Here is a 22,915-nt window from a genome sequence, read left to right as displayed (position 1 = left end):
AATAGTGCATCTTATGCTTTCGTAGCACCATCCAGGCCACCCCGTCCACCATCCATTGTGGAGATCAATATCCCATAGGCTGCCTAGGCCTAGAACTATTTATACATTTCCTTTTTCGAGTTAGAAGTCGAAATTTTCTCCTGGTTTTCTCTTTCTCTTTTTTTGTAATCTTCCTTTGAAAAGGAGCCGCTCTCTCTCTCTCTCTCTCTCTCTCTCTCTCTCTCTCTCTCTCTCTCTCTCTCTCTCTCTTTTCCAAGTGCAAACCAGATTTGTTTCTGCATAAAGAGGTATAAAGTAATTGGAGTTCTTAGGTAAATACGGTAATGAAACAGTAACTGACAAACATAGGAGAGTTACATAAAGGAATAAACTTAGTTAGCTTTTGTTTGTTACACACACACACACACACACACACACACACACACACACACACACACACACACACAGGGAGAGAGAGAAAATCGTATTCGTTTGGATTAGAGAAATGATCTCCAAAGTCCGCTATTCAACGTAACCGTCACTCATGTCAAATTAGAAGGAATATACACAATATGAAAATACATAGAATAACAGCTTAAAATCTTAGCAAAAAACTAGAACGGAGTTGCCTTAAAAACTATTGGATAAAGACAAAGACCAGCCACTAGGTCAAAGATCCTACGAAACTGAAAGCAGTAATAATAATGATAAAATTGGAATGAAGGATTAAATGAGATTTGGAACACAGACCCTCTGTCAGTGGATCTTTTATTAAAGGTAAAAGCTTCAAACCACTTATTTCAACTTCTTTCAAGGGCTTATCCATCACTCTTAATAAAGCATTGTTCAAGGCTCCATTTAACTGACCTTTTTCTTTTTTAGAGGTAACGAGGATCCTTGTACGTATAACTCTCCTTTTTTAAACCCAGAGACTCGATGCATATTCAGTTTGCAATGACTTAAAGAGAGGGTATTTTAGACTGCGTATAGGCGGAGATTTTGCCCCACCAAGGGTTAAGGTGAACTAGGGAATGTTTGCCGGGCCCGGGGGAGCAAGGGTTAGTTTAATTTGCAGCAAGCAATATTTAGAGCACCCAGAACCCTGAAGGTTCATCTCCATCGGAATAGAATACAGAATTCATCCTTACTAACCACAGCTGCTTCCGTCTAACTTCCTCCTTTTTAATCATAATGAGATGCCCCGTCTGTCCAGAATGCATGCCCCAATGGACCTCGCTTTTACGGCCCGAACGTGAGCAGCGGGTACTTCAGGGGCGTTGGGGTGGAGGCGCTCGGCAACAACGCCAGTCCCACCTTGCGCCGTGAAGAGCAAGAGCTGGAAGGGGCGGCCGTGCTGCGGGCGAGCTCTCCACTCTTGCGACACTTCCAGTTTTCATGGTCCAGTTCTGGAGAGTGGCCCGCGCATGGCGTCCATGGTGGAGGGGTGTTGCAATCGCTGGTGGCGGGCGGCTGCCCACCTAGCCGCTCAGCCAGGGTGCCTGTTGCCCCCGTCCACTTTAATATGTTATCCGCATGCAAAATAGACCTGGAAAGCTGCCCGCGTTTCCCTCGTTGAATTGAGGTGTCTCTCAACGGCCCGGGTCGACCTCTTACGTCGAATAGATTTACGATGGCTGGTGGGCATGTTTTTGGCCGTGCTTGGCAGCTCACTAGGTCTTTCCCACAAGGTCGGAAGGTTTCTAATTTGTGAGCCCTTGATTCTGCCACCCCCGCATTGCCATTGGGTTTAAATTTTATTTAAAACAAATGCAAATGTAAAAAGAGAAGTATAATGCGTTAGTAAAAATCAGGTTTTTAGATCTAAGGGAAGGCAAGCCTTCGACTGTGAACAGAAACTCTGGAAATGGCATATTTTAGAATCAAGTTGCGTTATTTTTCAAACAGTGAAATGAGATTACTCTATAAAAAATATTCTTGGCTAAACAGGTTATAATTTTTTATGACCACTCCACACATGCATAGTTATTGTTTTTGTTCCTACTGTTGTTCATTTTGTTCTCCCAATTTTGACCCGGAATGACTTGGACATTTGCGAAGGGAGAACATCGACATTTTTAAAATATGGGATAAGTCTTTTAAGTGTTCCCAATTGTTGATGCGGTTCCCTCCCCCTTTTCCCCCTCCCCACCCATGAGAAACAAGCAAGAAACAAAATGATCCGGTCCAGCCAAATCGATTCTTGCCCTGGTTTTTGTGTAGTGTACGTGGGTCAGCAGGTTGCCATCTGTACAGTTGGTTGTTCCTAATATTATTATAAAGCTAATGATGAGTATAAAAGTAATTTATATATATACATATATATATATATATATATATATACATGTATACATATATATGTATATATATTTAATATATATAATGTATATATATATATATATATATATATATATATATATATATATATATATATATATATATATATATATATATATATTATATAAGAGCTTAATTAATATTTATTCCTTTTTGTAAATTCCAGTTTTCCGTAGTTTACTCAGAGCGTCTTGAAAGCTTAAAATTAAATTGCTCTGCATCAGCTGGTTAACAAATTAAAACAGTTACATCCTGCACATGTTGAGAATTAGTAATAATTCTCCGTTAGCTAAAGCTAGTTATTATCCAATTTCTGCAACCTTCACATCATCCAAAGTGTGAATGTCTTGTGACGAAAGGTGTTAATGTCAATGCAGAAATGGATCATCTGTTCCATAACTTGCAGTTTGGCTTTCCCAAGGCCTTGGGTCTTTGTGACAGAAATCCATAGATTCTGGTCATGTAGTTGACTGTAGTTCTGCTTTTAACCCTTATTTTCAATCAAAGACAGATGCGAGTTTGGGACTGTTTCCTAGTATTATTATTGATTTTTTAACTCATGAATTCCAAAGAGGAGTAGTTGATGAAAATTTGGACTAAAAAATTCCAAAGAGGAGTAGTTGATGAAAATTTGGACTAAAGAATTCCAAAGAGGAGTAGTTGATGAAAATTTGGACTAAAGAATTTCAAAGAGTAGTTGATGAAAATTTGGACTAAAGAATTCCAAAGAGGAGTACTTGATGAAAATTTGGACTAAAGAATTCCAAAGAGTAGTTGATGAAAATTTGGACTAAAGAATTTCAAAGAGGAGTAGTTGATGAAAATTTGGACTAAAGAATTCCAAAGAGGATTAGTTGATGAAAATTTGGACTAAAGAATTAGTTGATGAAAATTTGGACTAAGAATTCCAAAGAGGAGTAGTTGATGATGAAAATTTGGACTAAAAGAATTCCAAGAGGATTAGTTGATAAGGAATTCCAAAGAGGAGTAGTTGATGAAAATTTGGACTAAAGAATTCCAAAGAGTAGTTGATGAAAATTTGATGAATTCCAAAGAGGAGTAGTTGATGAAAATTTGACTAAGAGAATAAAGAATTTCAAAAGAGTAGTTGATGAAAATTTGACTAGAATTCCAAAGAGGATTAGAAAATTTGAGTAGTTGATGAAAATTTGGACTAAAGAATTCCAAAGAGGATTAGTTGATGAAAATTTGGACCAAAGAATTCCAAAGAGGAGTAGTTGATGAAAATTTGGACTAAGGAATTCCAAAGAGGAGTAGTTGATGAAAATTTGGACTAAAGAATTCCAAAGAGGAGACTAGTCAAAGAGTAGTTGATGAAAATTTGGACCAAAGAAGTTTAAAATTTGGACCAAAGAATTCCAAAGAGGAGTAGTTGATGAAAATTTTCCAAAGAAGGAGTTGAGTGCTCTTGGCCCAGTACCATTTATGTTTTATATCTCTCGCAGTTTTTTCTTTAGCCTTGACCGGTTGAGTAATGCCCCAGCTGATCGAAGATGAAATGAATCGGGTAGAAGCTGAAAGAGAATTCTAAGACCTGGGGATGAGGAAAACCATTCCAAAACTGAGAATTTCCAGGTTTTCCGCCCCTATTTGAATTCGGGAAGTGGTAACCTGGTAAATTTGAGAACCGATTATTAACTGTTCGCAGTTACAGATATCTTGACATAAACGTCCTTACAGAGTTTTTCTTATAATTTTGTATGTATTTTTTAAAAATTGTCTTCAAAATTGCCCCTGTATATTACTCTATTTTTCTTTGTAATTTTTTTAACTCTTTTTCTTGTATTTATTGTTTGGATTTTTTTTTTTACAGTAGCTATGTGTAACTCATATTCTTTGAAGCCAGAACATTTTGAATTTGCTGTGCAATGTCACTGATCTTTTTATAGAATGGTTTTGCCCTCACGGGAACCTGGTAACCACAAGGAACCGTAAAAAAATTCGTCGAAAATCATATAAGATATAAGAAATAAGCAGTAAAAATTTTACACCCGAAGCAGTGAAGTTATTGGTTTACTTTCTCTTCGTGTGAAAGAATTTTTTTTACGCTAAAAATTTCACATTTCAGTTTCTTTTTTAAACACGGTGAGGATGAGAACCTACGCTCCATTCTTCCCGTAGGGGGCTAGTGCAGTCAGTGCACCTCACGGGGTGCACTGTAAGCTATTAAAGTTCTTTGCAGCGTCCCTTCGGCCCCTAGCTGCAACCCGTTACATTCTTTTTACTGTACCTCCATTCATATTCTCTTTCTTCCATCTTGCTATTCGCCCTCTCCTAACAATTGTTTCATAGTGCAACTGCGAGGTTCTCCTCCTGTTACACCTTTCAAACCTTTTTACTCTCAGTTTCCCTTTCAGCGCTGAATGACCCCACAGGTCCCAGCGCTAGGCTTTTGGCCTAAATTCTATATTCCATTCCTACGCTCCATTCTACGTACAAAGACTATTATTTTAATTTTATTTGGGGCTTATAATGTGTGGAATTACCTTTTTCTCATTTTGAGAGGTTAAAACCAGAAAGGTTGAGTCTACTGATTCTCAGACGAGTTTGTAGGGATGGGGTTGCTGGCTCCATCTTCTTCCCCCGACTCCGGTTGACGATGGTAACCATTCACAGCTCTCTCTCTCTCTCTCTCTCTCTCTCTCTCTCTCTCTCTCTCTCTCTCTATTCTACTTACCTCAGCAGCGAGAGGAGCTTGGTCCTATTCACTATTGGGGTATGCTGAATTTGGACACAATCCCTTAGAACCCCATATGCCTCGTTGACTTGAGAAATAATAATTGATGTATCTGGCAGTCAGGCGACTGTGGTTGATTATAACCAGTAAATCTGTGGCTAGCAACCCCATTCAAAAGCACTAACTGAGAACTGAACGGCTAAAACCTTCTGGAGCCGCCCCTGCTACATGAGGTCGAGCTGGATCACAGTTGCTGGGCCCTTGGGTCGCTCCCCAGCTTACCACCCACCAGTCCACCCAGCTGTGAATTGAATATATATATATAATATATATATATATATATATATATATATATATATATATATATATATATATATATATATAATATATATATATATAATATATATATATATATATATATATATATATATATATATATATATATATATATATATATATATATATATATATATATATATATATATAATATATAATTATATATATATACTGTATATATATATGTTTATATATATAAATAATTTTTTGTCTTTGTGCATTGTCATTATGATTTGATATATATTTTTTTCATGTATTATCTTTTATTTCAGTGAATAGACGTGTTTCCCGTGATCCATATTCCTATATAGACTTCTAAGGAAATTTCCAACAATTCATATGAGGTTGTCAGTTAAGACCTGGGTGGATCTTAAAGATGGCGAGGTATGTATGTTTGTATGTATTTATGAATAACCACGTAACACTATATTACTAATAAAAATTTTAAATTTTAGTGGCCACATAAATGGCAGGCTGTAGCTATATATATATATATATATATATATATATATATATATATATATATATATATATATATGTATGTATGTATGTATGTATATATGTGTGTGTATGTATATATATATATATATATATATATATATATATATATATATATATATATATATTGAATTGTTTTGTTCGTTTGCAATTTTTGGTAATGCTAATTATTTTTTAATATGCTGTTAGTGTGTCTAACATTTTCTGTAAGCTTGTTAATTAATCTTTTTATTTATAAGTTTTCTCTCTATCATATCAAGAGCCAAAAATTGTTGTTCTAAATAAAAACAAAAGAAGTCATGAGAATTAAAATCAGACCACAAACGAATATGCAGGCGAAATACATGAAATATCTCCGATTTCTCCTCCTCCTGGGCGTTGAAATAATTAGTCTTGGCAAAGAAATAAGGAACACCACGAGTTTCATTCTCCAACCTTGAATTTCCGGACGAGAAACGTGAGGGACTCGTTCTTTGCATGAGGTGTTCATCTCGGAAATCCACACTCCATCTTTATGATAATGGGTTGCGATAGCCACGTTTAATAATCTGCACGTGTTTTCTTTGGGCCTTGCATATGTCTTTTTGTGATAGATTCAAGGCTGGTTCATTTTGAGGTTTGGCAAATGTTCAGTCTGTTTTATTTCTTGCGTTGTTGCTATGTATGTTCAATCGTCAGATTTGTTTTTTTGTGTGTGTGTGTGTGTGTTGGTTTCGGTTTTTTAAGTTTTTCAGAATGTTGTGCTAATCTGTTCTTTTCCAGGTATTGTTTACTATATATATATATATATGTGTGTGTGTGTATATATATTATATAATATGTATATATATAATTATATAATAAAATGAACCCATTAAAAACTCCAAAATGTAGAAAGCTGTTGCTATATTTCAGTGAACATCTGTTTCCCTCTTCAGGCAGGTAATGAAGAGGGAGACAGTTGTTCTCTGAAATGTAGCATTAACTTTCCACATTCTGGCATTTTTATGGGCTCCTTTTATTAGATGTAATTCTGTTTCAGCAGAAAATATTTCACAGTCATATATATATATATATATATATATATATATATATATATATATATATATATATATATATATATATATATTATATATATATATATATATATATATATATATATATATATATATATATATATATATATATATATATATATATATATATATATGTGTGTTGTGTGTGTTATGTGTGTTGTGTGTGTGTGTGTGTGTGTAAATCCAAAGGCTGGTCACTTAACTACTAGTCTTTCCCACGACTTTCTTTAGCACCCCGTTCTCTCCGCCCCAAGGTGGAGACTTCCTTGTCTCTCTTTTTTATACATTTCCGTCGAGGATAAATATCTGTTGAGGATACATTTCTCTTGCGGATAAATTTCCGTTGAGGATACAGTTCCGTTGATGATTACATTCCTGTTGAGGATAAATTTCCGTTGAGGATACGTTTCTGTTGAGGATACGTTTCTGTTGAGGATAAGTTTCCGTCGAGGATACTTCTCTGTTGATGATACATTTCCTTTGAGGACACATTTCTGTTGAGGATACATTTCTGTTGATGATACACTTCCATTGAGGATACATTTCTGTTGATGACACATTTCTGTCGAAGATACGTTTCCGTTGAGGATACATTTCTGTTGAGGGTACTTTTCTGTTGAGTATACATTTCCGCCGAGAATACATATCTGTTGGGGATACAATTCCTTCGAGGATACATCTGTTGAAGATGCATTTCCGCTAAGTGGATAGGTCTGTGTTTAGAATAACTTTACGCCAGTCAGGCTCCTGCATTCCACATTTAATATTTATACTCTGTGAATATCTGTAATCTTTATGACTTGTTTCCCTCTGTGACAAAGATAACTAACTATAACATCCCTTCTTTCGAGAGGCGGGTTTCAATAATTCAGTGATACTGGTATTTTGTATGAGCACATTTTTATAATTTATATAAAACGTTGAGATGTAGTTTTATAATGACACAGTACCATTATTTTATAAATTTGTAATATTCATGATAAAAACGTAAGGCAGGCAAGGGAACATTATTTGTCTAATATTATGGAATTCACTTAAATAAATAATACTGTTTGTGTTAAATGCCTGCACTTATTTTATATATTTAAGTATTTCTCAGTACTCCAGCATCATATGAAAGTGCGTTCATCAGAGTGACAATGCAGTGACAATTAGCGTTTAAAACGTTCCGGTTTCTTTTTTAAATGCTTCCATACGCTTTTTTGACAAACATTTTCAACTGAATTTACCAACTAAAATATTTTGGATCCCTCTTAGCAGCTAATACAGTACCTATAATCAATTTTAGTTAATCTGTTTACGCAGCTGACCTTTCATCTCTCTCTCTCTCTCTCTCTCTCTCTCTCTCTCTCTCTCTCTCTCTCTCTCTCTCTCTCTCTCTCTCTCTCTCTCTCTCTCATGATTAAGTCAGAGAGGCGGAAGTTCACCTTCCTTTTGACCTGCACACGCAACCTCTCATTGACCTCTGGTGACCCGTGCCATCGCCCAGACTTTCCCCACTCGAATAATGGGAACCAAAAGTAGTTCCAAAGTACTCCAAAGAAAGTTAAGTTTGGTTATAATTGGAGATGTGATTAGTAGGCTTGGTACGACGTTCAGCGGGTTCTTTTCGTCTAAATGGTCGTCGCTTCCTATGAAAGTTGGTTGATGTATTGCGCTGTATTTCTTCTGCAGGATGCCATACAGAAGGTTGGATGAGAAGGGAAATCGTTCTACTATTCACTAGCAAATGTTCTGCTATACACTAGCAAATGTACCATCGTTCTACTATACACTAGCAAATGTTCTGCTATACATTAGCAAATGTACCATCGTTCTACTGTACACTAGGAAATGTTCTGCTATACACTAGCAAATGTACCATCGTTCTACCAGCAATGTTCTACTGTACACTAGTAAATGTTCTATTATACACTAGCAAATGTTCTGCTATACGCTAGCAAATGTACCATCGTTCTGCTATACACTAGCAAATGTTCTGCTATACATTAACAAATGTACCATCGTTCTACTATACACTAGCAAGTGTACCATCGTTCTACTGTACACTACCAAGTGTACCATCGTTCTGCTATACACCAGCAAATGTTCTGCTATGCACTAGCAAATGTTCTGCTATGCACTAGCAAATGTACCATCGTTCTACTATACACTAGCAAATGTACCATCGTTCTGCGGTACACTGGCAAATGTACCACTAGTATTACCATCGTTCTGCTGTATATTCGCAAATGTGACATTCTGATATGACCACCTGCAGGTGTCTTGTGTGGTGTCAGTGTTTAGGCACAGTTTGTGAGTGTAAATGGTACGAGAATGTATGTATTTTGTGAATTAAAAGTAAATGTTTTGTTTTAATCAAAGCATTATTATGTTAATTTTAACTACTAGTACCCCTAGTGATTATTGGCTGTTCCTCACAGTTTGTATGTGTGTGTCTGTCTTTATTTGCAGGATAATTTAATAAAAAAAAAGGATTAATTTTTGAGAGGAAATTTTGGGGAGAAATCGCCTCAGGTTTGATTTATTAGTGTGGATTCCATCTCAACGGGGCCGATTTCTCCCAAAAGTTCATGATCCGGAGAAGGTCGCGAAATGAACGTTATGCGGACCCGTTCTCGAGATCTGTCACACAAGATAGCCATCTGTGTCGGAAAAAAATTATATATATATATATATATATATATATATATATATATATATATATATATATATATATATATATATATATATATATATATATATATATATATATATATATATATATTTATATATATGTATATATACGGAAAATGGAATTTCTTCCAATGGCAGCCAAAAAGTGTACCTTTTGATGAATTCTGTGCTGCATACTTCATCTAGTTTTTAGGAACCATCTTTGATATATATAAACTATATATATATATATATATATATATATATATATATATATATATATATATATATATATATATATATATATATATATATATATATATATATATATATATCTCAAAGATGGTTCCTAAAAACTAGATGAAATGCAGCAAATGATGGAAGAAGAACAGTTACAGCGTTCATAATAAGGTACACTTTGTTTGACTGGTACTTGAAGATATTTCATTTTCCATTATCATAACGGTAGAAGTCAAACACAGTTCAAGTTAAAGCAGACTTAGGCGTAAAAACGACGTAGAATAAATGAAATTATAGAAGGTAAAAAATATGAAAACATTTTACCCCAGTGTCTTTGAAGCGACATGGAATATGTAATAAAAGTACAGAAGGTAAAATATGAGAGTAACATTTTATCCCAGCGTCTTTGAAGCGGCATGGAATATATGATAAAAGTACAGAAGGTAAAACGTAATAGCATTTTATCCCAGTGTCTATCACTAACATACATTTTTCCTCCCCTTCAATCATTCCATTTATCGAATTCAAGTGCATGGGGTCAACAGGAAGAACTTGACTCATATTCTCATAGTCTGAGAAAAAAAAATCGCATAATGGACCCCCTGAAAGTACTCTCTCTCTCTCTCTCTCTCTCTCTCTCTCTCTCTCTCTCTCTCTCTCTCTCTCTCTCTCTCTCTCTCTCTGACCTAATGCCCCGAGGAAACGAGCAGCAATGTCGGGGTTTCATTGACATCGGTGACGGTAAACAGTCTCCAGGTTTTATTTCATATGTGGGTCACAAGGGGCTTGTCTACTTGCGGGAATTCACGTAATGCTCGTATTTGAAAGCCTGGGGTTAGATTTGTGGAGGTACGCCGTTACTGAAGATGGAATTGTATTAAAAGTGTATTATAAGTTCCTTGGCAGAAACGTGAGTTCGGTTAGTCATAAATTATTGCAAAATGGTCATTGTGGCTGTTGCCTATAAAGATAAAATTTCCAAGCATTACATCACCATGGTGACGATGAGTTTATTTCAACTCTGTGAAAAATGTACGTAATTTCGACAGATTATATATATGTATACATATATGCACACACACATACACACACACACAAACACACGAGTTGAAATCAAATCGTACCCTTCTTTATGGCGGAATGTTCTGTGTATTAATCAAGTCTTCTAACTTGCGTGAGTTTGAATCCAACCTGGTAAGGAGAATTTCTTCATTCATTCCATTTAAAATGTCGAGGCTTTAAGCGGCGTGTTTAATAAAAAATATTAGGAAATGGAGATGTTAAACGACCTTGGCAATGGTCTCTTGACCATTAAAGATAAGTAAAGTTGGATATGGTCAGTACTTGAATATGCAGCTTCGCTACGTCTCTGGATTGTTTAGGAATGGAAATTGCTGTTTTCTACAGACAAATTAGGAGTAATTGTAATTGATGATGGTAAGTTGTGAGAAGAGATCAGTCGCAGAGTGAAGCAAGAAAAGTAGTAAGGAAATCCTGTCTCCGGAAGCACAAGTTGGAATTAATGAAGGGATTGTTAATCCAGCTCAACTTTACGGTAGTAAAGTGTGCGTTTTGAAAGTAAATGAAATAATGTGAAGTGATTTATCAAGGTGCCTTGCAGTGGTTTGGTCACAAGGAGAAAATAGGAGAAACGGTTGTAAAAAGGGCGTCTAATTCTGAAGTTTTGGGAGGAAAAGGAGGAGAATGAGAGTCCTGCTTGAGTTTTGAAAAGGTGTTGGATTGGAAGCCCTTAATATGCAGGAAGTGCAAAAATATTCACTGTATGGAGGTGATTAACTTGTGTGTTCGAGTGTTGGTACATTGCTTTTATGTCTTTTGTTGAGGTATGTTAAGTGGTTGATGCTGTGAAAGTGTTCCGCAGAAAAGTTCTGTTCATTTTTCACTTTTTTAAACGATGAATGGGCCACTGACTTGTCTTGTTCTCTGAAGCCGACGCGTATTAACTTCACCAATCAGTTCTCAGTAGTATATATGTGTCTGTTTCTCTGTCTTTCCGCATGTGATTTTTGCATCTATGTGCTATTTAAGTATATATTCTCAGTAACATTTAAGTCTTTATCATAAGTGACTGTTGTTGTAAGGTTTGCTGTGTCCGAAGGTAATGGCCTGGGGTTTTTTTTTTTAGAGAGAGTTTTAAGGATCTGAGGTTCATAGGGAGAGATTGGAAGACTGACTTGAGATGAATGCTGATGAGTTTTTCTATTTTCTTTCATTTTTTTATGTGGGGGGGGGGCAATAGAGGAGACTAGGGGGACAAGAACCAGTCTGGGAAGAAGAGAGAGTTGGGATGAATGACGGTTAGATGAAAATCCCGTCTTGTTCCTGTCTCTTTTTTTTTTTAAATGTTTTGTTAGCTTTTATTTGTCAGTAATATGAGATGTTTGTGATTACTGTAGTCACTTTTCCTTTGTGGCATATATTTATTCAGCGTACAACGTTTATTTCAACAACTAGTTATTTTATACCTGAACTCCTTCTATTGTATATTACGACAGAGAAAGGATTAGAGACTCCTCGGGAAACAAATGTTTGAATATATTATTTAACGTTCTTGCATCATAATTTTAGTTGCCGTGACACCAAATAGTTTTGTAAATTCATTTGTCTTTCATTACAAATAAGTGAAAGCTACAGAGATCACAACTTATTTCGTGCAGGTAGACTCTGCTTAATGTCAGTACGCTATTGAACGTTCAGTCGAAGAAAAAATAGTGAAAATATGAAAGTATTAACCAGTATTTTTTGCGTAACTTCAGGGCAGACACATTTGACACTTCGCGGCTTGCGTAGCGGGAAACTAGTTACATTTTGCCCGTAGAAACGGAAACCAATCTGCGATTGTTTTCAGTGACGTAATCAGGAAAGTCTCTCTCTCTCTCTCTCTCTCTCTCTCTCTCTCTCTCTCTCTCTCTCTCTCTCTCTCTCTCTCTCTCTCTCCTCTCTCTCTCCACACACACAGTTTCTTTCTATTGTCTCACACTACGCAACCCAAGAAATAACAAAAATTTACTATCTCAGCGCAACATGAAATCTCTCTCTCTCTCTCTCTCTCTCTCTCTCTCTCTCTCTCTCTCTCTCTCTCTCTCTCTCTCTCTCTCTCTCTACGTATAATTTCTTTCGTTCTGTCTCTCATTATAACACAACCCAAGAGATAAAAAGAAAATTTACTCTACCTTAGCACAACATAATCTCTCTCTCTCTCTCTCTCTCTCTCTCTCTCTCTCTCTCTCTCTCTCTCTCTCTCTCTCTCTCTCTCTCTATGTATAATTTCTTTCGTTCTGTCTCTCATTATAACACAACCCAAGAGATAAAAAGAAAATTTACTCTACCTTAGCACAACATAAGATCTCTCTCTCTCTCTCTCTCTCTCTCTCTCTCTCTCTCTCTCTCTCTCGTTGTCTTTCATTATAACACAACCCAAGAAATTAACAAAAATTTTACTCTATCTCAGCACAACACAAGATTCTCTCTCTCTCTCTCTCTCTCTCTCTCTCTCTCTCTCTCTCTCTCTCTCTCTCTCTCTCTCTCTCTCTCTCTCACACATTATAACACAACCTAAGAAGGAAAAAAAAACTTAATCTATCTCAGCGCAACACAAAATATCTCTCTCTCTCGATTAGAGATTGAGTTGGTTTTAAGGAAGAGTATTTTCCACTTTTACGAAGCTTAATTACCCGTGAATTTAAACTGCAGATTTGTTGTCACTGCGGGGAAACTGCCATTACTAACGCTATTACTATATTATTTTATCTTTCTCGTACTTATTAGTTCCGTCAAGCAAGAATTTGTGGATGAAGCTATTCTTCTTCAGAAAACAAATGGGCCCCTGAAGATTCTTGGAAGAGGTAACTCATACCTAGGTCATCATCTTGGCTTTGGAACTTTCGTTCCTTCGTCATGTTCCAAATTTAGATGCTCTATCTTCGAAATAGTCTGGGCTATTCCAGGTCAGAGCCATGAAGAGAATGAAAATTGATATGAGAGGTAATGAATAAATAAATAAAACTTTAGTTAGTTCACTGGTTCTTTCCTGACTTGGGGTTTTGAAATTGAAAACATAAAAGAATCTATATTTAAGTCATTAGTTGCTACGGTCATTAGTTGCTACGGTTAGATTGACTAAACAGTTATACTACAATCAAATTTAGTAGCAACCGCCATGTTATAGTAATATTCTTCAAGTTGTTTCGGGTTAAAGTTAGGCCGGGTATTCACAATCAGTTTACCTGTCAGTTCATCCGCGACCGTTCGACAGATGAGCGTCCACACGTAAAGCGTAGAACTGTCAGTTGGACAGTCAACTCGAGGGCATCGCCCTCAGTTCTCGCCTAGACTTCGTCGTGGCAACACACTATGGCAGCGATGTAAACTACACAGACTGATAAGGAGATGGAGCTAACATCGACTAGCTGCTGCGGCAATTCACTTAAAAATAGGAAAGGAGCAGAAAGGTGTAACAGGGTATGGTCTGAATATTGCCTAGTAAAGAGAGATGTCTATTCTCATTCAATATTAATGAATAGGGTTAAATTAGAACTGGGGGTCAGTTCAGTTGTATATGAAATGGACCGTGAAGCCTACTTTCACCAGTAATGCCTTCCCTAAAAAGGCAGGACACTGGCCTAGGCCTATACCAAATTGTCTATCACATGGAAAAAATTTTTTTTGTTTATCTTAAGATTTGGGCTCACAAGTCTACAAATAGCGCCGCAGGGTCTAACAATGAAATGAATTAGGCCTATACATAGTTTATTCATATTCTGGTCAGAACAACTGAGATTCTTCCCCGGCGAAATCCTGTGGCGAACTGCCGTAAAATTGTTGTTTACCCTTCCACACATGCGATCACCTGTCAGTCTGTCGGAAGAACTTTAGGTAATTCCATCAGTTCATCAGTTCTGGTGAGTGGACTGACTCCGCCCACAAACTGTCATCTACACGTAAGTTTTAACGTCAGTTTCGATGAACCGAAAGGTGGACTGACAGGTAAACCTGATCGTGAATACCCGGCCTTAGAGGTATAGTTATTTAGATTTCGACTAAGAAATTAAGCGTTAGGAAGAAAATTGCAGACATAAGAAATGAAAACTATAAAAAAAATTCCTGGTTGGTAAATACAACTTGGGGTGAGAGAGAGAGAGAGAGATTGAGATATTAGTACAGGGGGTTTTAAATGTTAGCTTGTAGCTGCTGAAATAAGGAAATTTCAAAATATTTCAAGATCCTTATTTCTCCATTTGCATTGTTTGGCATTTATTAAAGCCTCTTTTCCTGGCTTGGTAAACCAACAGGTTACCTCTCTGGATTTTTAGTTTTCTGTAAAAGAAAACTATTGTGCCGGCTTTGTCTGTCCGTTCGCACTTTGTTCTGTTCGCACTTTTTCCTGTCCGCATTTTTTTTACCTCCGTCAGATCTTGAAAACTAATGAGGCTAGAGGGCTGCAAATTGAGATGTTGATCATCCACCCTCCAGTCATCAAACATACCAAATTGCAGCCCTCTAGCTTCAGTAGTTTTTGTTTTATTTAAGGTTAAAGTTAGCCATAATCGTGCTTCTGGCAACGAAATAGGATAGGTCACCAACGGGCCGTGATTGAAGTTTCATGGCTGCGGCTCATACAGCATTAGACAGCGACCACCGAAAGATAGATCTATTTTCCGTGGCCTCAGTTAAACGCCGTGCAGAAAAACTGCGCCGAAAAAACATTTTTTACTTGTTGTTATCTTAAACATTTAATAATTATATTAGAATCGAACATTCTTTCAAGCGAATAAGAATCAGAGAAATGACGTAGATCAAAATATAAATAAACGATAAATTGGAGAGGCAGTAAAAAAAACAAACATGTTTATTTGAGAAAGTATGAGGATCATTGAAAAGGTTCGGCATGACAAATAGAAATGATTACAAAGGAAATATTAACAATGCCACTTTTCCTGTCATTCTTCCAACTGATTGTCAGCTTGTCTCACCGGAATATGAAGACATGAATATTAATATATAATAATAATTGCGTTTTATTCCTTTTCTTTTGCGGGGAGTTAGTTACCGTCAACAGATACTTAGTTACAAGCTGAAATATATATTGTTTTGTTAATTGAAGAATTTTGGTGGAGATTCTGCAAGTTGTTTCGATTGGAAGTCGTCAAATATATATACTTCCAGTTTCAGAGTAGATTAGTTAAAAGCAAATGTTCATACTGTGAAACTTTCGCGAAATGTTAAGCCTGTAATTTGCATCAGGTCATTTGAGAGTCTTGAAAAAAAAAATTATTGATATACCCAGCAAACAAAATAACTCCCCCGTCTCTCTCTCTCTCTCTCTCTCTCTCTCTCTCTCTCTCTCTCTCTCTCTCTCTCTCTCTCTCTCTCTCTCTCAACGCACACCACATAAAGCAAAAATACAATTTCTCTTTCGTTCTCCCTTTATAACGCACAACGCAAGAAAGAAAAAAATAGAAATTCTTTCTCAATGCAACATAGTAACAAAATTCTCTCTCTCTCTCTCTCTCTCTCTCTCTCTCTCTCTCTCTCTCTCTCTCTCTCTCTCTCTCTCTCTCTCTCTCCTTATAACGCACAACGCAAGAAAGAAAAAATAGATTCTTTCTCAACCCAACATAGTAACAAATTCTCTCTCTCTCTCTCTCTCTCTCTCTCTCTCTCTCTCTCTCTCTCTCTCTGAGAGCAACTCCACAATGTCACAGTACCGCAGGAAAGCGCGTAACCGCATCTCAGCTGACGTGAAGAAGAGAAGGGAAAGTCTCAAGAACCGGCAGAGGTCTTTACTGACCAACAGATTCTCTCCCTAATTTCTAACAAAAACACCTCGTAAGGGAAACGGCTCGTTGGAGATCTGTCAGTACTTTTGGTTTATGGGAACTGTGTGTGGACGTGGGGAGGGGAGGAGGGTAGGGGGAATGGAAGGCGACTACCCTTTGCTTCTCTGTAGGGGAAACTTTAGTGACCAAGAAGGTATGGAAGCCGACATCTGACACTCTGTGATTTTTGCTTTCTTTTTTTTTTCATTTCATTTTTTGTTTGTCTCGACGCTTTGCGAGGTTAATGGAAACTTAATGTATTCGAGATTGTATTGTTTCTTTAGTGGTTACTCTCCCTAATGGTAATAACAATTAATTAGGAATTTATGTATTTTATTATGTGTTTTGTTATGTGAGGTTTTTAACATAATTTTTCGGCATATGTATGTTTTGTTTTTTTTGTTTTTGAGTATATTTTCGTAGTGTTGGTAAACATGACATTAAGTATTCGTTCAATTTAACAGATAAATTTCAGCTCGAATTCTGATATAAGATTGTAAAGAAACACCAATCGTAAAATAAATAACAGTAGTAGAGAAACACGGAGATCTGAAAACTTCGAAAACTTTGAAAAGGAAACTCACCATTTTTCAGCCCAACGCCAGCTGTCAAGGAAGACTTTATAGCAGATCATCTTTATGGTATTATCATCAGTGCTATTGAAGCTCATGACCAAATAGGAAACATGTGGTCAGAGTTTTCACATTTATTAAGAGAAATTTTCTAAGTACGAGCAACTGCCTTGATGAGTATGGGAACTAATGTGATTACAGTAATTTTTGTAACACCATTTCTCATGATTTCTCTATAGTGGACCTGTATAAGGGAGGAGTAGACATTTAGGTAGCGAGGAGTTCCTTAGTAACATTACTCCAATTTCGTTTTTCTGCGCGTATATACAGGGTATAGAGCATACGTACACATATACACTGACTGGCAGACAGAAGTCTGAAAACTGAGGAATCTTTATATACAGTATGTTACTTATGTAAGGGGGTCATCGTGCTGCTAATGAAATGTATGAAGAGTCCATCCTTGATTTAACAGTTCGAGGAAGAAGAATGTGGCAGTAGCTAATGACTTGTTTATCTAAAGGCTACCTTATGTGAAGAGAAGTGATTATTATCAGTGATAAAACTGTATGCACTTACGGATAGTGGCAAGTTTGTGTATTCACTGATACGAATCTCTTTTACTTGCATTTATGCAGTTGTTAGTGGAAGAATATGTGTGGTTTTATATACATGCTATAAATGTATTTTTTTCCCTTAGTTCAGTTCCTCATTGGACGGGTGGGTACCGTTCTCGGATAGCACTCTGCTGGGCCCAAGTTCGATTCTCCGACCGGCCAATGAAGAATTAGAGGAATTTATTCTGGTGATAGAAATTCATTTCTCGTTACAGTGTGGTTCGGATTCCACAATAAGCTGTAGGTCCCGTTGCCAGGTAACCAGTTGGTTCTTAGCCACGTAAAATAAATATGATCCTTCCGGCCAGCCCTAGGAGAGCTGTTAATCAGCTCAGTGGTCTAGTAAAACTAAGGTATACTTAACTTTTTTTTTCCTTAGTTCAGAGGAAAGTAGGGCAATTTTCACTGCTGTGTATTTCATCTACAAATAAACCTCATCATTTGGCTAGTTAAACCTATAGCATACGCTACATCATCTACATTCCTCATGCTTCCCAGAATTTGGGGCCATTTTCTGCTAAGATTTTTTGCAAACCCTCTCGAAAATGGTGGTTCATCATTTTAATGTTAGCCTCGGTTCCGCATCATTTTCATATAAATTTCCTCTCAACAGCTTTCATCTTATTTGTTCAGTCATGTTCAGCAGCATTAATTTCCATAAGGAACTTGCTTAACAATCCCTCAATACTTTACAGTTTTTGCTTCCCCAAATATGGTTCTTTTGTCCCATACTTTTTGCTGAGCTCAGGTTCCCATTATTGTCCCACCTACCTCACTGTTCTCTTCTTTTAATTCACAGTCAACCTTAGTCATTCCATTCCATTATCACTAATTTCCTGCTTTTATTTACCCTCACAACCTTACTCTTGCTGACATTCACTTTCAACTTTCTCTCCATGCAAACTTTTTTTTTTATCGATAGCACCAATCAACGTCGAATCCCCAGCAAAAATCAGACATTCCGCATTCCTTTCGCAAAACTCTCTCTCTCTCTCTCTTTTATTCCTCAACTCACTAACTACGCCTTCTTGTCTTCCAGTAATCTCTCTGAGGTTTCGACATTTGAATATGTGCAAGTTGCGTTGCCCGAAGTGGTGTTAAAAATATCAATACGTTCGGTAAGTTTCGCTTTTAAGAAACTGCGCCGAAGATTCCCATTTAGTGCTGAGCCGCTGTCGTAAATTTTCATTTTGCCGTTCGCCCCAGATTGCAGAACCGGTGCTGGGCTGAGAATTTGTATCAGCTCAGTTTAATGCTTAAATGTTTACATATATATATATATATATATATATATATATATATATATATATATATATATATATATATATATATAGAAATCATCAACACACAATCACGTGTGGAACAGAAATAAATTTCTGACTCACGTCGGGATCGAACCCAGGTCTCTCAGGTGGAAAGCAAGGGCGTTACTGGGCCATACAAGTCTTTTGGAACCTGAGAGCAACTGCAAGGAATTACCTATAATGTTTATGTCCTGACTCAGCAATGACCCAATAGACAACATTTCATTCGAATTATCCCTTCTGAGTGAATAAGATGAAATCATCAACACACAATCACGTGTGGAACAGAAATAAATTTCTGACTCACGTCAGGATAGGTCTCTCAGGTGTTACCCACTATACAAGTCTAAAAGAAGTTGGAATGAGAGCAACTGCATAAGGAATTACCTGGGCAAGCTAACTGCTTGCATACCATAGTTTTCCCCAAGACTCAGCAAGACCCAATAGACAACATTTCATTCGAATTAAGTGAATAAGATAGAAATCATCAACACACAATCACGTGTGGAACAGAAATAAATTTCTGAAGGATCGAACCCAGGTCTCTCAGGTGGAAAGCAAGGGCGTTACCCCACTGGGCCATACAAGTCTAAAAGTGTGGAACCTGAGAGCATATATATATATATATATGTATGTATGTAATATATATATATATATATATATATATATATATGTGTGTGTGTGTGTGTGTGCGCGCGTGTGTGTATACATAGAAGAAGTGTATTGCCCAAGAAGGAAGGGAAGAAAGGAAAGAAATAGAAAATGAAAAGACAGGAAGGGAAATGGCAAACCCGTCTCAGGGGAATCTGGTAAAGAGAGAATTCTTGAACTCGACTGCAAAGCAGACACTGTCATCAGTCTGAGCCATACGCGGGTTTGTAATCCACAGAATGTATCATTTAGAATTATGTATTATTCAGAATTATGTATTATTTAGAATTATGTATTATTTAGAACTGTTGGCATAGCATGGTTGCAGGTTTTAGTTTTCTGTAAAAGAAAACTATTAGGATGGTTTTTGTCTGTCCGTTCGCACTTTTTCTGTCCGACCTCAGATCTTAAAAACTAATGAGGCTAGAGGGTTGCAAATTGGTATGTTGATCATCCACCCTCCAATCATCAAACACACCAAATTTCAGCCCTCTAGCCTCAGTAGTTTCTATTTTATTTAAGGTTAAAGTTATCCATGATCGTGCGTCTGGCGACGCTAAAGGACATGCCACCAACGGGCCGTGGCTGAAAGTTTCATAGGCTGCGGCTCGTACACAGAAAACTCGATTGCGCTGAAGAAACTTCGGCATATTTTTATATTTTATTTTGTTCATCATCATTACTATTGTTTTCTGAGATATAAAATCCACAGCCACGTTTTAGAAATTTAGTGTAGTGGTCGGTATTAAAAAAAAAAAAAAAAAAATACAGCCGCGAACATTGGAGGAGATTCTGATCTCCCGGCTCTATAATTATATATTTGAGTCGGCCGGTTGTGTTACTTTGCAACAGCGCAGTTCTTGATTTGATTTCTCCCGTGAATATTCACGTCATCGTGAATCATCATTATTATGTCAGTCTTTTGAAGTTTTTAATAATATCCATGCAAATACAGTATATATTATATATATATATTTATATATATATATATATATATATATATATATATATATATATATATATATATATATAATATGTATATATAATATGAGTATATATAGGGAGTTATATATAGTATTTATATATATATATAATATATAAACTGTGCTTGTGCGCAACAGTAGAGGATTTTGAGTATTTTGACTTATTTATTTGATGTTGTTGGTAACAACTTTCATTTTTAAGTATATTGATTATTTATTTAGTTATTGGTATAAACATTTAATATATATATATATATGTCTGTATATATACTTATATATGTTTGTGCGTGTGATTGTGAATATTTCAAGACTATTTAAGTTGATTTTCAGAATTAAGTATTATTTTGCACATGTGATGCCAACTTCATATAGTTCACTATTTCCTTTGTTTTTCATTCGTCCCAGCACTCGGCCTGTTTCTTCTGAATTTCGTCAATTATTTTATCAAATGGGTGTTCACGATCCGTATTACACTAACGATTAATTCCCCTTTGAGAAAATGTTAAGGGAAGTCAGTAGATGTCCGATGACGTCACGTACAAATATGCCAGGCGGTCGTTAATTGACGCTCTGTTTCTTTAGTTGTCAGATGTCGCTCAGGTCCTTTGTCGGCGCGGCCGTGTTTGCACTCTGCGGGCGAGAACTGGACCTGGGCGAAAGTAGTCGCCTTGATCCCCTGCCTTTTGGATCTTGAGAAAGGCAAACACGCTCTCTCTCTCTCTCTCTCTCTCTCTCTCTCTCTCTCTCTCTCTCTCTCTCTCTCTCTCTCTCTCTGTGTGTGTGTGTCATTTATTTATACGTTTTCCTCTCTCTCTCTCTCATTCATTTATACGTTCTCTCTCTCTCTTCTCTCTCTCTCTCTCTCTCTCTCTCTCTCATTCATTCATTTATACGTTCTCTCTCTCTCTCTCTCTCTCTCTCTCTCTCTCTCTCTCTCTCTCTCTCATTCATTTATACGTTCTCTCTCTCTCTCTCTCTCTCTCTCTCTCTCTCTCTCTCTCTCTCTCTCTCTCTCTCTCTCTCTCTCATTCATTTATGGTGCATCGTATTTTTTGTTAGTCCGTGTTCCTGAATAAATATGAATGAAATCTATTGGGGAAAAAAAGTCACTTGGTGACTCTCCGTACAGTCAGCTTTAGTAGGTATAAATGACATGCCATTTTTTAATCATCTGAAGAAAGTCTTCCAATGAATGTTTCCCACCAAATTTGTTCAAATTCCGTCCATCTGTTTCCGAAGTGTTTCGTTTAAACAGGCGAAAAATACTGGAGTTAGCATTGTCGAAAATGTGCGCTCTCTGGTAGTTCTCTTCATAGGACTAGTTTCTGATCATTACTGGAGATTTGTTGATTTTTCTGCTTCAGATTCAATCCAGGTTTTTACATTAATATAGGGCAGTGGTTCTTAAACTTTTTTGCCTTGCGCCGCCTCTGCATTATGTATAGACCCCATGCCCCCTACCACTGAAATTTTTGCCAACTGTAATCTATAAACAATATGTTGTCTATTTGTATGCTATTCTACCTATCATAACAAAAGACAATTCATAAACAAGATTTGAAATTAAAATTGACTTATATTTTGAATTTTTGGCATGTTTTGAGATAATAATTAGAAAATATATGGAAGCAGTGATGACGTTTTTGGCAATTTTGTAATTAACATCACAAATTAAAAAAATAATAGGCACCATCTGGCAACTCTGCTTGCGCGCCCACCAGTTTAAGAATCACTGATATAGGGACAAGTGGAGCCTGGTGTTCGAACACCGTAGATTTTGTAACCGCATTTTAATCTTGGTAATATTATAGTTGACAATAAATATCATGCATTCATTAGTACCAGCTGATTTATTGAGTGCTGAACTGCTTTTGGGGGAGTGCGGTTAAAGTAAGATAAGTTTATTATACTCAAGTAGGTCATTATTTGTGATTCAAGCATGTAGTACTTTATTGATCTGTAATCATTGTATAATGATAATTTCAGTGATAGTTAATTACTCCTTGAGGCGTCATTATTAGTCGTATCATTATAATTAGCAGGAAGTGTTATTGGGCCTCAGTCAGGAATTATATGCTTTAACTGGTCATTGTTATTAGGACTGAATACTACCACGATTCAAGGGATCATTATAATTTTGATAGAATAGCAATT

The 22,915-nt window shown here is 36.5% G+C and overlaps 1 long non-coding RNA gene across 2 annotated transcripts in view; it reads left to right on the top strand.

Moving 5' to 3' along the window:
• The window catches only part of LOC136853553 (uncharacterized), a 231,466-nt gene that overhangs the window by 157,149 nt on the left and 51,402 nt on the right, over positions 1-22,915 (top strand). For both annotated transcript variants that reach the window (XR_010857494.1, XR_010857493.1), the window contains one exon: positions 5,620-5,731. This is a non-coding gene — a long non-coding RNA (uncharacterized lncRNA). The remainder of the gene's footprint in view (positions 1-5,619; positions 5,732-22,915) is intronic.

This window comes from Macrobrachium rosenbergii, chromosome 27 (genome assembly GCF_040412425.1).
Source record: "Macrobrachium rosenbergii isolate ZJJX-2024 chromosome 27, ASM4041242v1, whole genome shotgun sequence".
NCBI classification, from domain to species: Eukaryota; Metazoa; Arthropoda; class Malacostraca; order Decapoda; family Palaemonidae; genus Macrobrachium; species Macrobrachium rosenbergii.
Note: the sequence above shows the minus strand (reverse complement) of the source record. Positions and strands in the feature narration are given on the sequence as shown.